The sequence below is a fragment of the Ambystoma mexicanum genome, chromosome 6p (genome assembly GCF_040938575.1).
Source record: "Ambystoma mexicanum isolate Mex_15411 chromosome 6p, UKY_AmexF1_1, whole genome shotgun sequence".
Lineage (NCBI taxonomy): Eukaryota > Metazoa > Chordata > Amphibia > Caudata > Ambystomatidae > Ambystoma > Ambystoma mexicanum.
The window spans coordinates 967918205-967932152 of NC_090935.1; the positions used below are offsets into that span (position 1 = coordinate 967918205).

Consider the following 13948-nt stretch of genomic DNA (forward strand, 5'->3'; position numbering starts at 1 on the left):
ATTACTGGCTACTTCTTTTGCCTCCTCACCTCGGTCACAGTGGCAAATGTAACTGACTTGTATTTTGTAAAGTCAATGCTCTTCGGCTGCTCAGGTTGTATGAAGTGTTTTAACATGCTAGGGAAATACTAACGCTGGAGTTGTCTAGGGCTGTGTGCGCAACCGAGCTGTTACAAAATGCATGCATTGCAGTGGCCTGACTAGTTTGAGAGGGGGGGCACCCACATGGCTAGAGAGAGATTGCCCATAGTCTGTGATGGGTTGTCCAGACCCTTGTCTCTGCTTTGCTTGATTGACTTTGCGTTGAAGCAATGGACACTTCTGACCTTGTATGCAATCTTGCGAGATGATGATGATGGGTGATGGTCCGACTCTCAAACATGTCCCCTCTACAACAAACAGGAAGCAAAGGACTTGTGTAAAACACTGACACAGGAAGCACCCTGTTGTAAATTAAGTGGCTGTCCATTCAGAAATTAGTTTATCAACGATTTTGCAGCTTCCCTCCATCCCAGTGGTTTGACTCTTCATTTGTATTTATTAATATAGAGAACGGCAGTCGACTATAGGAATTTAATAATGTTTTAACATTTGTATGTTTTAGGTGGAGTCGTATTAAAATTGTTTGTGTATTGTATGTAGTATTTAAAGAGTATAAGTTGGGTTCTAACTGGGTTCTGGTTTTGAAACTAATGTTGATTGATTTTATGTAATGTGTGAAATGTTTGTATAAACTATGAGCACACTTACAAAATAAAAAACAAAATTTTGACTCGGAGCACAAATCCTCTAGGACAACCAGCACGGCTTCAACTGGTGGTATTTGAACTAGCACAGTGATTGACTCTGTTCCAAGCCATACTTGCTATGTTAGTCCATGGATGGTTTCTCACCACATAGACTGTGCCGATTTGATCATTGGATTTGATGTAGGGTCTGAAAATGTCCAAAAAGGACATTCCTGTGTTATGCAGATTGGCTCTGCTTCGTAATAAGCCTGGAACATTTGGAAGCCCATCCTCCTCTTCCCTCTGGGTGGCATAAGGATTTTTCTCTATATATCTCGCCTTTTGCCCTTCCATACAAAAGCTTCTGTTAGTTTCTGTAGCTCTTTTAAAAAGGATCAGGGTATCGTTACTGGTAGGGCCTGAAACAGATACAGTAGTCGTGGGAGTAAGACCATCTTCCCTGAAGCTATGCGCCCCATCCAAGAGATATGCATCAGGAAACCTTTAGTAAGGTCCTTTCTAATGCCTGCCAAGATGTGCGGGAAGTTTGCCTTGTAGAGCCTACCAATCATAGGGGTTATTGTGACCCCCAGGTACTTAATCCTTTTTGGATTCCAACTCAAGGATGAGGATGCTCGAAGTTTCTCCCTCTCCTGGCCCACAAGGATAGATTTAGCATTTGTGATTTTCCTATGTTAGCTTTTAGTCCTGCTGCCTTCTCAAACTCCCCCCAATGATTCCACCACTGCTTGCAGGGAGCTCCTCAGACTAGTTAACGTTAACAACATGTGATACGCAAATGCTGCTACAGTGTGGTGTGTGCCCCAAAACGGAATCCCATGGATTTCCCCTGAGTCTCGTATGGTCTGCAAAAGGGGTTCCAAGTAAATGGCATACAGAAGTGGTGACAGGAGGCATCCTTGCCTGGTTCCCCTACGGAGGTCAATATGGCTCGACAGTGAACCATTGATCAGGAACCCGACTGTTGGATTTTTGTAACTAGCCTCCATTGTACGAATGAAATCGTGCCCTAGCCCCATCTTAGACATGGTTCTGAAAGAGGAAGGACCAATGGACGTTGTCAAACAGCTTTCTGGCATCCAATGGGAATAGGATGGCCGGCGGTGCGCTCTTGATAACTGTTTACAGGAGGTGGGCCACTCTTCTAATATTGTTGAAGGTTTGGCGCCCAACTATAAAGCCGACTGATCCGGATGCGCATCCACTGCTCATGCCTATTTGTCAATATTTTCATATAGATCTTGGCATTGATATTGATGAGGTCGATGGGCCCGTAGGAGCCACATGCCAAGGGGTCTTTATTTGGTTTGGGTAGTAGAATTACCGCAGCCTCCTCCATGGATTGTGTAATCTGCCCCGTATCTCAAAAGTAATTAAAGCGAGAAGTGTGGTTCAGGGTCAATGTTTGGTCTGGGTCCTTATTCAGGGCTAATAACCCAATTACCTTTTGCATCTCCTCTTCCAAAATCTCCCTGCCAAGTTGTTCTGCTTCTACATTCCCCAAGCTTGGGAGAATTACTTTGTCCAGGTAAACCTGAGGTGCCTCAGAGGAGTACATCTTTGTGCAGTATTGGGTGAATTCTCCTTGAATTTCCTTTGTGCAGGTGACCTTCTCTCCCTGACTATTCCTTATTGTGCCCACTCTCCTAGCCCCTGCTGTTCCCTTAACACCCTAGCCAGTAGTCTATCCACTTTCTTCGCCCCCATGTAGAAATGTTGTCTCATGTTCAGGAGCGCCTTTTCGGCCCTTTGTTTGGTGCAGGTGTAGTTGTGGCTTCCCTATACCCCCTGTAAGCTGCCCCAGAAAGCTGGTCCTGAACTCATTGTGTTCTCAACCTCCCTCTCCAGATGTTCCTGCAGGCTCCTCATGTGCCTGCCCCTCAATGCCTCAATCGCTATCAGCTCCCCTCTAAGAGTTGCTTTAAACGTGTCCCACCTAACCGCTTCAGTCGTTGCAACTCTGTTGTTCTCCACAAAGAACGTTTTTTTTTCTCTTTTACCTCCTGCCTGAGGTCCAGGTCCCTAAGTAATTCCACTGGGGGTTTCCAACTCCACAACAGTTGTAAGCGGATTCAATTCAACACTACAGATAAGTCAATGCCTAGTCTGGGATGCTGAGGGAAACCCTTATTGATATATTTTTATGTACAGTTCCTTTACTCTGGATGAGAACCCTTATATAACACCCCTCTCTTAGAATCCCCCTGGCCCCACTGAGCCAAGAAGTAGGTTTGTTTTGCAAATTAAAAGGTTTATTTGAAAATCAAACAACATATATATATATATCACAGTTTTATAATGAATTAATGTTTGACAGCACACTTGTGAAGATGATAGTGATCAACAATGGATAATGTTACAGTGGTACACTCTTTTTGATGGCTTAGAAGTGATATAGAGAGGATAAAGTAGCTGAGAATGCTTTTATGGCTTCAAGGACAATGCAATGATGAATGAAAATGCAGTACAGAAAATAGACTTGATGTGACTTCAACAAAAGACAATGTAATCACTTTTCTTTGACAATTCAACCCCCCCCCCCCTTTATGCAAGGTAAAGAGATGGAAGGAAAGCACACAGTTCTCAGGAATGCAATCAAATATAATTCAGTTCCCCCCTAGCAAGCTTAGAGGAAAACAGGTGGGAGTTTGAAACACAGGCAATATACTTTGATGTGGTATGCAAAGAAGTGAAAAATATGCTAAAATGATTTTAATTCCCTCTAGAGGTTCGGGGTGGGTGATAGCTACTTTGTATTAGTTCAGGCCAGCCCTATCAACGATTCAGGGATGGTTATTAGGTTGAAAACGGATTTCAGGGATGGAAAGCAAAGACAAATATTTTTACACGTGGCTGAAATTAAGCAAAATGTTGCAGCAATTTAGTCGCGTGCGTCGAGCGCAATTACGGAGGCACTATAAGGAGTAGGAAGTCGGTTCTAGGTTCGTTGGAAAGCCTAGAATCTTAGCTTCCGGAGATACGGCCGATTTAGTAAAGGTAGTTTTTCGGATTTTAAATTTTAAAGCTCAGAATGACAGATGACAGTTTTCAGTTTTAAAGATGACAGAATGACACGATTCTAGGAGGCAGTTCTAATAGGCTAAAATAGTTTGGATTAGATTATTTTAAACTAAGAGATTGGTTTTGGCACAGTGCTAGCTGGGTACTCACACTAGATTTTGGACAGGAATGCGACTTCATCACCAATCGGGTCAGGATTGGCTGGACTTCTGCTAGCGGTTCTTCACAGCGATCTGGTCTCAGGGTCTCCGGTTCTGTTATCGGTTCTGCTAGCGGTTCCGGATACAGCGGTCTCTGGTTCTGCGGGTCTCGATCAAGTGGATTCTTAGCAAGCAGCAAACCGCACAGCCCGGCGGTTGAATAGTTTGCAAGTGATTTTTGAGGCCTGCTGAAGAGAACTCAGCGCGTGGGTTAGCCTCTCTGATACAAGTTCTGAAGTAAAGTTCTGGATCCCTGGAGTTCTGGATTTGAAGTCTGGAGTCTCCCGGCAAAGCGTCCCGCAAGAAAGTGGAAAGTGAATTTCTCTACCTGGGTTTCAATGTTCCTTTTATGTGCTTTGAAAATGGGTGTGTGCCTGGGCCTAGCTAAGCCTGCCCCTCTCACTTATCATTGGCCAAGCTTTCCTCCCTCACTTGATTGGGAGAAGGAAATGGAGTGTCAGAGTGATGCTGTAGGTTTTATGGTCAGAGGAACCTCCCCTTGTCAAATTGCACTCAAATCTATTTCTGACCAAATACATATTTATCTATGTACCATTTTTCTAATATTATAGGTCCAGTTAACATATTTTCTGTAGCACCAAACCATCCGATCCCTGTCTTTGTACGATGTTGTGTCCACTTATGACAGAATTCTCCCCTTTTCATCCAGATAACGACCTCTAAACCTTTCCAGATTTTACACAAATGGCCACCAGGGATATGGGTTTCAGATGATAAAGTGTCAGATTTTTAACATTCATACATTTGGAGTAACAACCCTTTTTCCGCTACTATCCCCAACATACCACAGGGTCCTAACACCTCTTAAAATATGCACAGAAAAATCCCAAGAATGATGTTGTTTATATAATTTTTACAAGTCCGCACTATGAATTATCCATCTTTTTAAAATCATGCTCTGGCCCCAAAGAGGTGTGGTTTTCCAAAGCACATGGTGGAATTTCTGGTTTATCCACTTCCCCCAAGCTCAGCTTGATCTCACAGGCACTGCCCCTCCCAGTTTCTCCCAAGAGGAAGCCATTTTACGACCCCCCCAATATAACATTTGCCTGAGCCCGGGACAGTGCTTTGTTTAGTTTCCTATAGTCCCCAGGTGCCACTCCCCTAATTCAATCAGAGAGGTGTCATCTCCTTTTGGCAGGGGCAGCAGGATGCAGCCAGGTCTGGTAACACAGCTGCTGAATTCCCTCTCCTGTCGGGGGTAGTTGTCAGGCAGAATCCAGTTTCATTAAGCCAGGCTTCAGCTAAATGTCACTTTTGTTCCCAGTTTTTCTTCATTCAAATCAAACTTACAATTTTCACACATGCAGCTAGAATGCCGATTCTAAGTTCAAAACTATGACATTTAACAGTTGCAAACTATGTGACACTCAAAAGTAGGTCACTCATTTAATTTAAACATTTTGATTTTAGTGGTTTTAAATCCAATTTCAGTTAAGCTGCTGACATCCACTGCTCAGCCAGTTTTGTTATGAACATGGCTTTGGGCTCTTTCTCTTTCCAGATTTAGTATGCATGCAAGAATACATTCTGCCAAATGTCTGCTGGTGTTCATTGAGATTTTTGAATATCTTGTGATGTTTAAAATAGGCATTTTGAGCTTGCATTCAGGGAAACAAAGGTGATTTTAAAGCGCTTTTTTTCGCCCACCGGCACTGCTGTTTTTCCTTTGGCACACATTTCACTCATGGCACTCCTGGCCCATCATGCTTGCACTGGTGGGTGGCAGGTTAGGCAACTATTTTGGTGTGCGCACAAACTGCGCGGTTTTCCCGGATTCTGGCGCAACTGTGGGCTTTTCCGCCATCTAGGATTTTCTAAGCACATAGCACCAAATGTTGCAGCTTAATAGTCCAAACGTGGGTCAGGACACCCAACACAGCTGTCGAAGCTTGGGGGAAAGTGAGATCCCTAGCGACTGGTGCATGATCAATCAAGGACATTGGCCCCACCTCAACCCCCCCTTACCCTCACCAGTATAGGGAGTGATACCCATATGTGATCAATACGGGAAGATGTTTGTGAACACAGAAAAAGTAAGTGAACCCGTTTTCTGTCCCTTTAGTTTCCCTCCACACACCCCTAAGCCCCATCTCTTGAAACTCCTCCTGCAGCGCTTGTGACGCTGTTGCCCCTCCTTGCTTTCTGCTGTCACTTCCATCCAGATCCCTAGACCATGCCAGATTCAGGTCACCCATGATCACTATCTCCCCCCTCGCAAAGTCCCGCCCGAAGGACCCTCAAAGTCCCTCAGGAACGCATCCTACCCCAATTTCGGTGCATACACAGATGCCACCATATAATTCTGCCCCTGAATAGATCCCCTCGCTAGAATATACCTCCCAGCCTTGTTTGCTTTGCTGTCCTCTATCCTTACATTGGTCACTTCCCTAAAGGCAAGGAGGACCCCTCCTGCTGAAGCATGAAGGATCTGTGAGAAAATCCTAAGCCTAACTCTTCCTTGGTCTCGTTTTAGTAGGTGTGTCTCCTGCAGAGCCAGCACGTCCGGATGGTGCGCCCTAACAAATAGCTCACACTTTTTCCTCTTGACGGGGGAATTCAGTTCCCTCACATTTAGTGTCCCCCACTTGAAAAGGGCTGCTAAGATGCTCCCCCTCCGTTAGTGGTACCCCTCCCAACACAAGTTCCTCCTCCGATGCGTGCCACCACTTCCATCTGACCCCCTGACCTAAACTCTTTAAAACATTACCCTGCCAAAAGTACCCCCCATTTCCCCCAACCTACACACCTCCCCCCAAACACAATTGACCCTCTCCTCCTCCCCCCTCCGCAGCCTCCCCCAGGCAAACCTGCCTCTCAGAAAGACAAGATAAAGTAGACATGTTACCTCTTCGCACTCCCCCATATAACATGTCCCCAATAGTTTAATACTCCCACCCTACTGCGTAGACCCTATTTCGTGGGTAGACTCCCCTCTCTTGACTCCTTTCCTTCCAGGCCGATCCTCTCATGGAGTGTTTGCAGCCCCAGGTGGCATCGGGTCTATTGGTGCCCTCTTTGCATCGGCTTCCCGCCACTGACCACTCCCAAGATGTGTCTCTCTTCTGTGCGCGTGGACGCAGTGGACCTCCTTCAAGCACCTCTCCCGGATCGATCTGTAGGAGGGAGCATCCCTCCTTGAGGGATGTTATTCTCTGTTGCGCTTCTTCCCAAGGAAACAGTAGGCCAAAGGGGAAAGTCCACTTATAACAGATATCTATATTTGCCAGCTCCTTGACGACTGCCCCATTTGCTTCCTCTTCACCATGGTGCTGCAGGCCAGGTCCTGGTACAGGTGCATTTCTGTGTCTCTGTGTGTTAGTGGTTCCTTTGCCCTGGCTGCTCCAAGTATCTGCTCCTTTTGTGGGTGGGACGAGAGTGTCACCAGCACATCCCGAGGACACCCCCTCCCCCTGGAATCCGCCCGTCCTGTGCACCCTGTCGATGCCTATTTCTTCATGGTGGGTACTCTCCAGGAGGTCTGCAAAAATGGCCTGGATCTGCGACTTAAGCGAGGCGTCCCTGACATTATCCTGCAGGTTCTTAACTCTGTTGGCCCTTCTGGATCTGTTCTCTAGATCCTTGCTTTTAGTTTGAGGTTGTGGGAGACCCGGCTTAGATGTTCCAGTAACTCACATTTTTCCCTGGTTTCTTCAGCTGTATCCTGCAGTCCTCTCTACACCTGATCGACACACTCCCCCAGTTGGCCCACCTCTCTGTTCACTGCAGAGACTGCCCCTGATAAGTCAGTTCGTAGAAGTTGAACTTGGAACAGGAGTTGGTCCTGAAAGGATGTCATTAATGTTTCTTGGAACTGTTTGAAGCTCTGTTGCAGGTCTTGCCTTGACAGATCCTCAGCCCTTGACTGATCCCCTTTCTCCTGCTGTGCTGACATTTCCCCTCTTTGATCTGCGATGAGGTTAACGGGCCCTCTGCTCCAAAGGCACTGCAGCTGGTGGTGACCAGAGGTCTCCTCCACTATGCGTTCCCTGCCTGGTGTCTTTTGCCCAGCCCTTCGGCATCCACGACCCTGCTCAGCTCGCCCTCTTACTTGTAACAGGGTGCCCCACTGATATGCAGACTACCACTGCCTCTGTGTCATGGGGCACTCAAGACCATTACGCTCCCTACCAGGGCCTGGCCTCTGCCCTGTTTGTGTCCCTCCTCTGCCCCCCCCTCTGTCCAGGGTGGGTGCTGGGTAGGGTTGAGTTCACGCTTTCCCCTCCGGGGTGTGTCCCCTGGCTTCAGGTGCCATAGCTCCCGTCTTTCTCAATTGTTACTGGGGCCCTCAATGCCCTTCGTATGGAAGTCCCGAGCCTGCAACCTTCACGGCTGCCCAAGGGTCTCTGGCCACCTGGGGAGCAATCCCTCCTTTCTCCCACGGGGGTCCCTGCGACCAGGCCAGCCACCTGCACTCTCCGGGCCTTCTGGATCTAGGTCCTGGGTGGGGACGGCAACCTCGCTTTGTGCTGCTTCTCTTCCCCACTTGCCGCGGCATGGGAACTCCGTGGGAAGGCGAGGTCCAGAGAGGAGGGCCTCCCAAGCCACTCTCCTGTCCAAAACTTCCGCAACTGAAGTGTCAGGGCAGCCCGGATTGATGGGATGCCCTGGGTCGCTGGCGCTGCCTCACCTGCCTGTACTCATGCACGGCCATTTGTTCTCCCAGGGAATGCCCGGCAATCCGGATCGGGTTGCGGGCTTCACCACCGCAGCATCCCCATCATATGCGGATCGCCTCCTATCCATTGCCGGTGAGTCGCCCGTTCATTTGGGGGTTATTTGCGGTTTCCCGCCGCGGGTGTGAGTAGCAGATCCGACACGTCTACTCCCTGCACACGGCCATCTTAGTTCTCCCTCAGTTGCCCATATTTAAACCTTAATAACTATTCTTTTGCTCGGGGTTTCATGTTGTTTTTTATGTTAGCGGTAGAATTGCTGATTGTGGGATTCCCATATAGCACCCATATGGGTTGCACAAGGGAAGGAATATAGATGGTTCGAGGATGGAGGGCTAGGGGAGTACAGAAACATTAAATCGGAATGCCATAGTTAGCATTTTTAACTCTGGCATAAAAAGTAGCATGTTCACACAGTTCCCTTACCTTTCAGACCATATCTTCACCCAATTCGGATGATACCTGGGGATCACAGTTTGCTTTTGAGGTGTGTCAGAAAGTAGCCATACATTACATAGATATGTTATTTTTCGTAGAAAGTATTTTTCTTTTAAAAGGTATCAATAACATGTTTTGCAAACGTAAAACAGCTATAAGGTGATAGTTTCAAGATAGACCTAGTTAAAAAAAATTAAGCTTTTTTCATCACGTTATCATTTTTAGTTTGGGCTACTAGGTGTTACTTGCGACCCCTATAAGCCGCAACTATTGTATTAGAGTACAGATAGGGAGGAATGGCATATCAGGAGGGACACGAGGCTTGTGGGTGTTTGGTTATTTGCCCACCCATTGACTGCCATTCACCATGCTAATCCATATTGCCATTCCCACCCAGTTCCCCCACCCACCCAAAACACTGCCTCTTTGAGCTTGCTTTAATCAAACCTTACCATCAAACTTTGCACTCAAAGATCCTGCCAGTGTTTTTTCAAAGCAATCTTCTGACAGTTAAGGACTTCATTGGAGTTGTAAACGCACTACTGTGTTATAAAAATGCCTTCCCAGGTGTACCTTCAGTCTCTTGATTTATAAGCACTCTCTGTGTCCTTCACTAAAGTCCTGTTAAAAACGAGCATTGCAAATGCAACAGTTTTGGCTTGTGTACAAGTTTTAGGCATTTGCCGGGCACTGCTATTAGATGCCCAGGCACTCGCACCATTTTTCACCTGCTACCATCAATGACCAGTTAAAACTAGAAGCCCAAATTGTTGGCATTTCCAATGCTAGTCCTAATGGTGGCCAGTTTCTTTAATTTTGTAATCATAACAATAACCTAGCAAGAAGGGTAGTAAAACAACTGTCGGAACCCAAAAAAGTATACATTTCAATGATCTCGACAAAATTATGAATTTTACAGGAATCTGACATTCCTCAAAATCCCCTTATCGATATTTCTCATTTTATCAAATAAAAATGAAAATGTAACATTTTTGTTAACACATTTGTTCCTGTAACCTTATCCCATTTGTTCATAGTGTGAGGACCCAGAGGGCGTCCTCACTTCTTTTCCCCCTGGAGCCCCCCCCGAACCCACCGGGTGGCCAGGGAAAAACCATTGCTTTTAGATCCTGACCCTGGGGGGTGGATATGCGAGGGAGGATCATCTCATTGGGGAAAGGATGTGAGGCCTTGGTTGAGACATGATATTCCCCATTTCCCTTTTTCAACAAACCCGCTAGCCCTTAAGCCTTTATCAGCTTTTGTCGGACCTTTTCTTGTTCTTCCGCGAAAATGTTCCCCAAGAAACACCAGTATGCTATTTGGATGAGGAAGATGACAACTAGAACAACACATTCTCATTTTATTAATGCAGATACAGATCAACCTCATTTAGGTACTGGGACGAAGAAGACCACTAGACCAACACATCCTAATTTTGTTAATGCAGGCAGATCCCGAGCCCAGCTAGGTACTCGGACGAGGAGTACGACAAGAGTAAAGCAGGACTACCGCTTCAGTAGTGAACGGTCTCGTCCTTTTTGGAATAATCATGGAGGAGGGAGCGTTCGAGACCCGTGGAAAGGTGCAGAGTTTATGCAGCGGGAAGCTAAGATAAAGGACGCTGGAGACCAGTAGCAAGCTGCAAGAAGGAGACTAGTCGTGTGAATACTGAGTTGCAGATGGAGCTTCGCTGGGTGAACGTAAGCCACGGTGAGCCGCTGGGAGAAGACGCGAGGTAGCACACGGGAAGAAAGGAACCTGTGGCGGCGGAGGACCTCACAAGAAGTCCTAAGCTCCGACCGGTGAGTATAACCAGAAGGGAGAACACCGGGCTGGCAGGTGAACATAGAAGCCAAGTAATGAACATTGATTTAAACGGAAGCATGCATTGCTATGAATTCCAATTTGAAAGAAAGCAGATATAAGTCATTTTCAATACCGAACAAAATTAAAGCAAGTTTTGAGCACTCTTGAAATCTTGAGAGGAGTGAACGAAAGTGTATGAACTGTACTGAAACGATGAACTGCATTATATGAGAAACCAAGCATTGGCAACAGCCAAAATACAAGGAATTGTATTACCTGAGAAACAAGTGCTGGCAAAGCCAAGAGAACACAGAGTTGTATGGTATGAGAAATCCAGCATTGTCCAAAGCCAAGAGAGTTCAAGGAACTGTATGTTCTAAGGAAACAAACATTAGCAAGAGCCAAGAGAATACGAGAAAGTGTATTAAGTGCATGGTGGCCAACCAAGCCACAGTACAGTGGCAGGAGAGTGTGACACATGTGAAAGAAGCAAGTATCACTGTTAAGGAGAAGCAGTGGACTAGTGTTGATGGGAAAGCAGTCAAGCAGCGGTACAGTCAAGCACCCATTGGGTGATCTGTAATGGGTGGACCGTGTGGTCCAACAACTGTGCCTAGACCAAGTGCCCCCCGGAATGGAAAAGCAACCGAAAGCACCCATGAAGAAACTTCTGTTTTATCAACAACCTCTTATATGATTTTGAAGTCAAGTGTTGTTTTGAAAAGCTGGAAGATTTGAATTCTTGTGGAAGGGAACCCCTGTGCTTTATGAACTATTTTGAACATGGGGAAGAGGAAGCTGATTACACGCCAAGAGCTAGAAGTTCTGAACTTTATTTTGAACACTATTCCTTTTGATGCTGACATCCCTACGCATTTTATGCAGTTAGTTGTGAGGGCAAGTTTAGGTTTTGGACACAGACAGATATTTGCTTTGGACTTCCTGACACAGACTATATTTAGTTTTCTTTAGGTAGGGAAATCCCACCTTAGAATAGGGCAAGTTAGGCATTACTCCATCCTGCCTTTTTGAGTTAATAAAACGTTTTGAAACAGACTTGAACCTGATGTCTATTGGACTCATGTTGCCTTCACAATATTTCTACATGCATTAAATGACTATGTTCCTCTTTACTTCTAAAGGATACACATATTTGGTATTGTTTCTGAAAACTTGCTTCAAAGCGAGCCAACAATGGATAATGGCTCACGATATAATTCCATTGTTTATCAACAATCATTTCCTCTGGATTGGAAATTAATTGTAAAGGAAATGGCTCCTTTGCAACTGTCAAAAGTAGATAAGGATATGAGTTTAGAGATAGGTGGTGTGGAAGTATGCATAGTTGCATGTAGTTTTGATGAAGCTTCACAGACGAGATTTGTGTAACGTAGACATCAAACACAACCTGAAAAGGAAATGTCAAACCCTCCTATATTACCACACTCTACCAAGTGAGCTGCTATGATCCCATTCAGCGTCATTCGTATTATCATGCTCGGTCTATGGTGCTCAAGGCGTATGACAATATATAGACTAAAAGAATTGAATACATCTTTCATGCAATTAATTGGAACTTAAAGGCGCTCAATCATCTATTTGCCAAGCCTACTCCACTTTTACACAACATCACTTTTTAAGATATTTTAATAGCCAGTAGCAATGTGAATTGAGGTTACCATCGGTAAGCCATTACCACGCATGTTCTTATCCCATACTCTTAGACATAGACAGTTGTAAACTCAGATAATGGATGCATTGCAGTGCAAAACGTGGTTTTTAATGATATTTGAAACCTTAAATTTGGCATTTCCAGTGTTTATAGATGTTAACTGTTTGTAGATGGTAACCTTAACTTTTTTTCCCCACTGATTTCCTCATTTTATAAGCTGCATTTATCATTTCAAAGCATGTGTTTAGGGCTGTTATCTTAGTTCCATGTTAATTCAATGAAAAAAATTACTTTGTTAATTTACTTTGAGGTAAGTACTTCGAATCTTTACTTCAATTTCTTTTTAATGGGTTGTGAGCGCCCCCATGCCTACTCTTCCCCTTCACTACCACCCCTACCTCAAACCCCTTCCCACACCCCTTTTTACTCCTTAACCCACAACTACATATAATTAATTAGAAGTAATTCAAAGTGATTACCAGGAAGTGATTTACTTTGTGGAAACAGGATGCCGTTCTCTTATTTAGTAGTTGATTGTGGAATGTTGTCTCAGCCACTTATTGGTGTTGACCCTTTCCATTTGGATTGTTTTGCATGACAATAATCTCCCCATACTCGAAAATGTTCTTTTGTTCGGCTACACCGGCTATTATCTTCCAATGCATGCTTTTGTCATTTCTATGTGGAAGGTCGATTTTCCTTTTGTTAAAGTGTGTTGTATTTTGTTCCATACATCAGAGAAATCACACTGGGGTGAAATCGTATATATTTTTTGAATGACATTTGGATCTTGCAAATGCATCAAACATGAAGTGCATGGTGGGAGAGGCAGGTCAGGGCGATGGGAAGGGGGAGGGAGCCCCAGGGGCTGGGTAAGCGCTAATGGGAACCAGGAGGGCAAGTGCGTTGGGGGAAGGGTTAAGGGTCAGCTAGTGCGAGGAGGGGGGGTGTGGACCAGACTCAGTAGTCTGGTCAGGGAAGGGGGCACAAAGGCAAGTGCTAGTAAGGTGGTGCTGAGGCAGACTGGTCGAAGGGTGGGGGATGGCCCCTGTGTGACTCAGAAGGGACCAGGTAGCCATTTGCAGCAGCATGGGGCATTAGCAAGTGGGAGAGGGAAGGAGGAGGAGAAGAGGAAGGTCTTGAGAAGCTTCCAGAACTTAAGGAGATCCCGCTCAAGTCTGAGAGGGGCAAGGAGGCGGTTCCAGAGGGAGGCTCCTGCTGAGGAAAGAGATCTACCCCAACTCTCTGCTTAGAGAAACATCTGACCTGCGCAGAGTTTGAGCTAGTTGACCGAAGGGCTCTAGTTGGGAGGTATTTAGGCAAAGAGCGTTAGATGTAGCGCTTTACCAGGCCCCATAAAGC

The 13948-nt window shown here is 45.6% G+C and overlaps 1 protein-coding gene across 1 annotated transcript in view; it reads left to right on the forward strand.

Moving 5' to 3' along the window:
- Window positions 1-13948, forward strand: part of SNX24 (sorting nexin 24) — a 1521972-nt gene that overhangs the window by 110262 nt on the left and 1397762 nt on the right. The window lies entirely within an intron of this gene.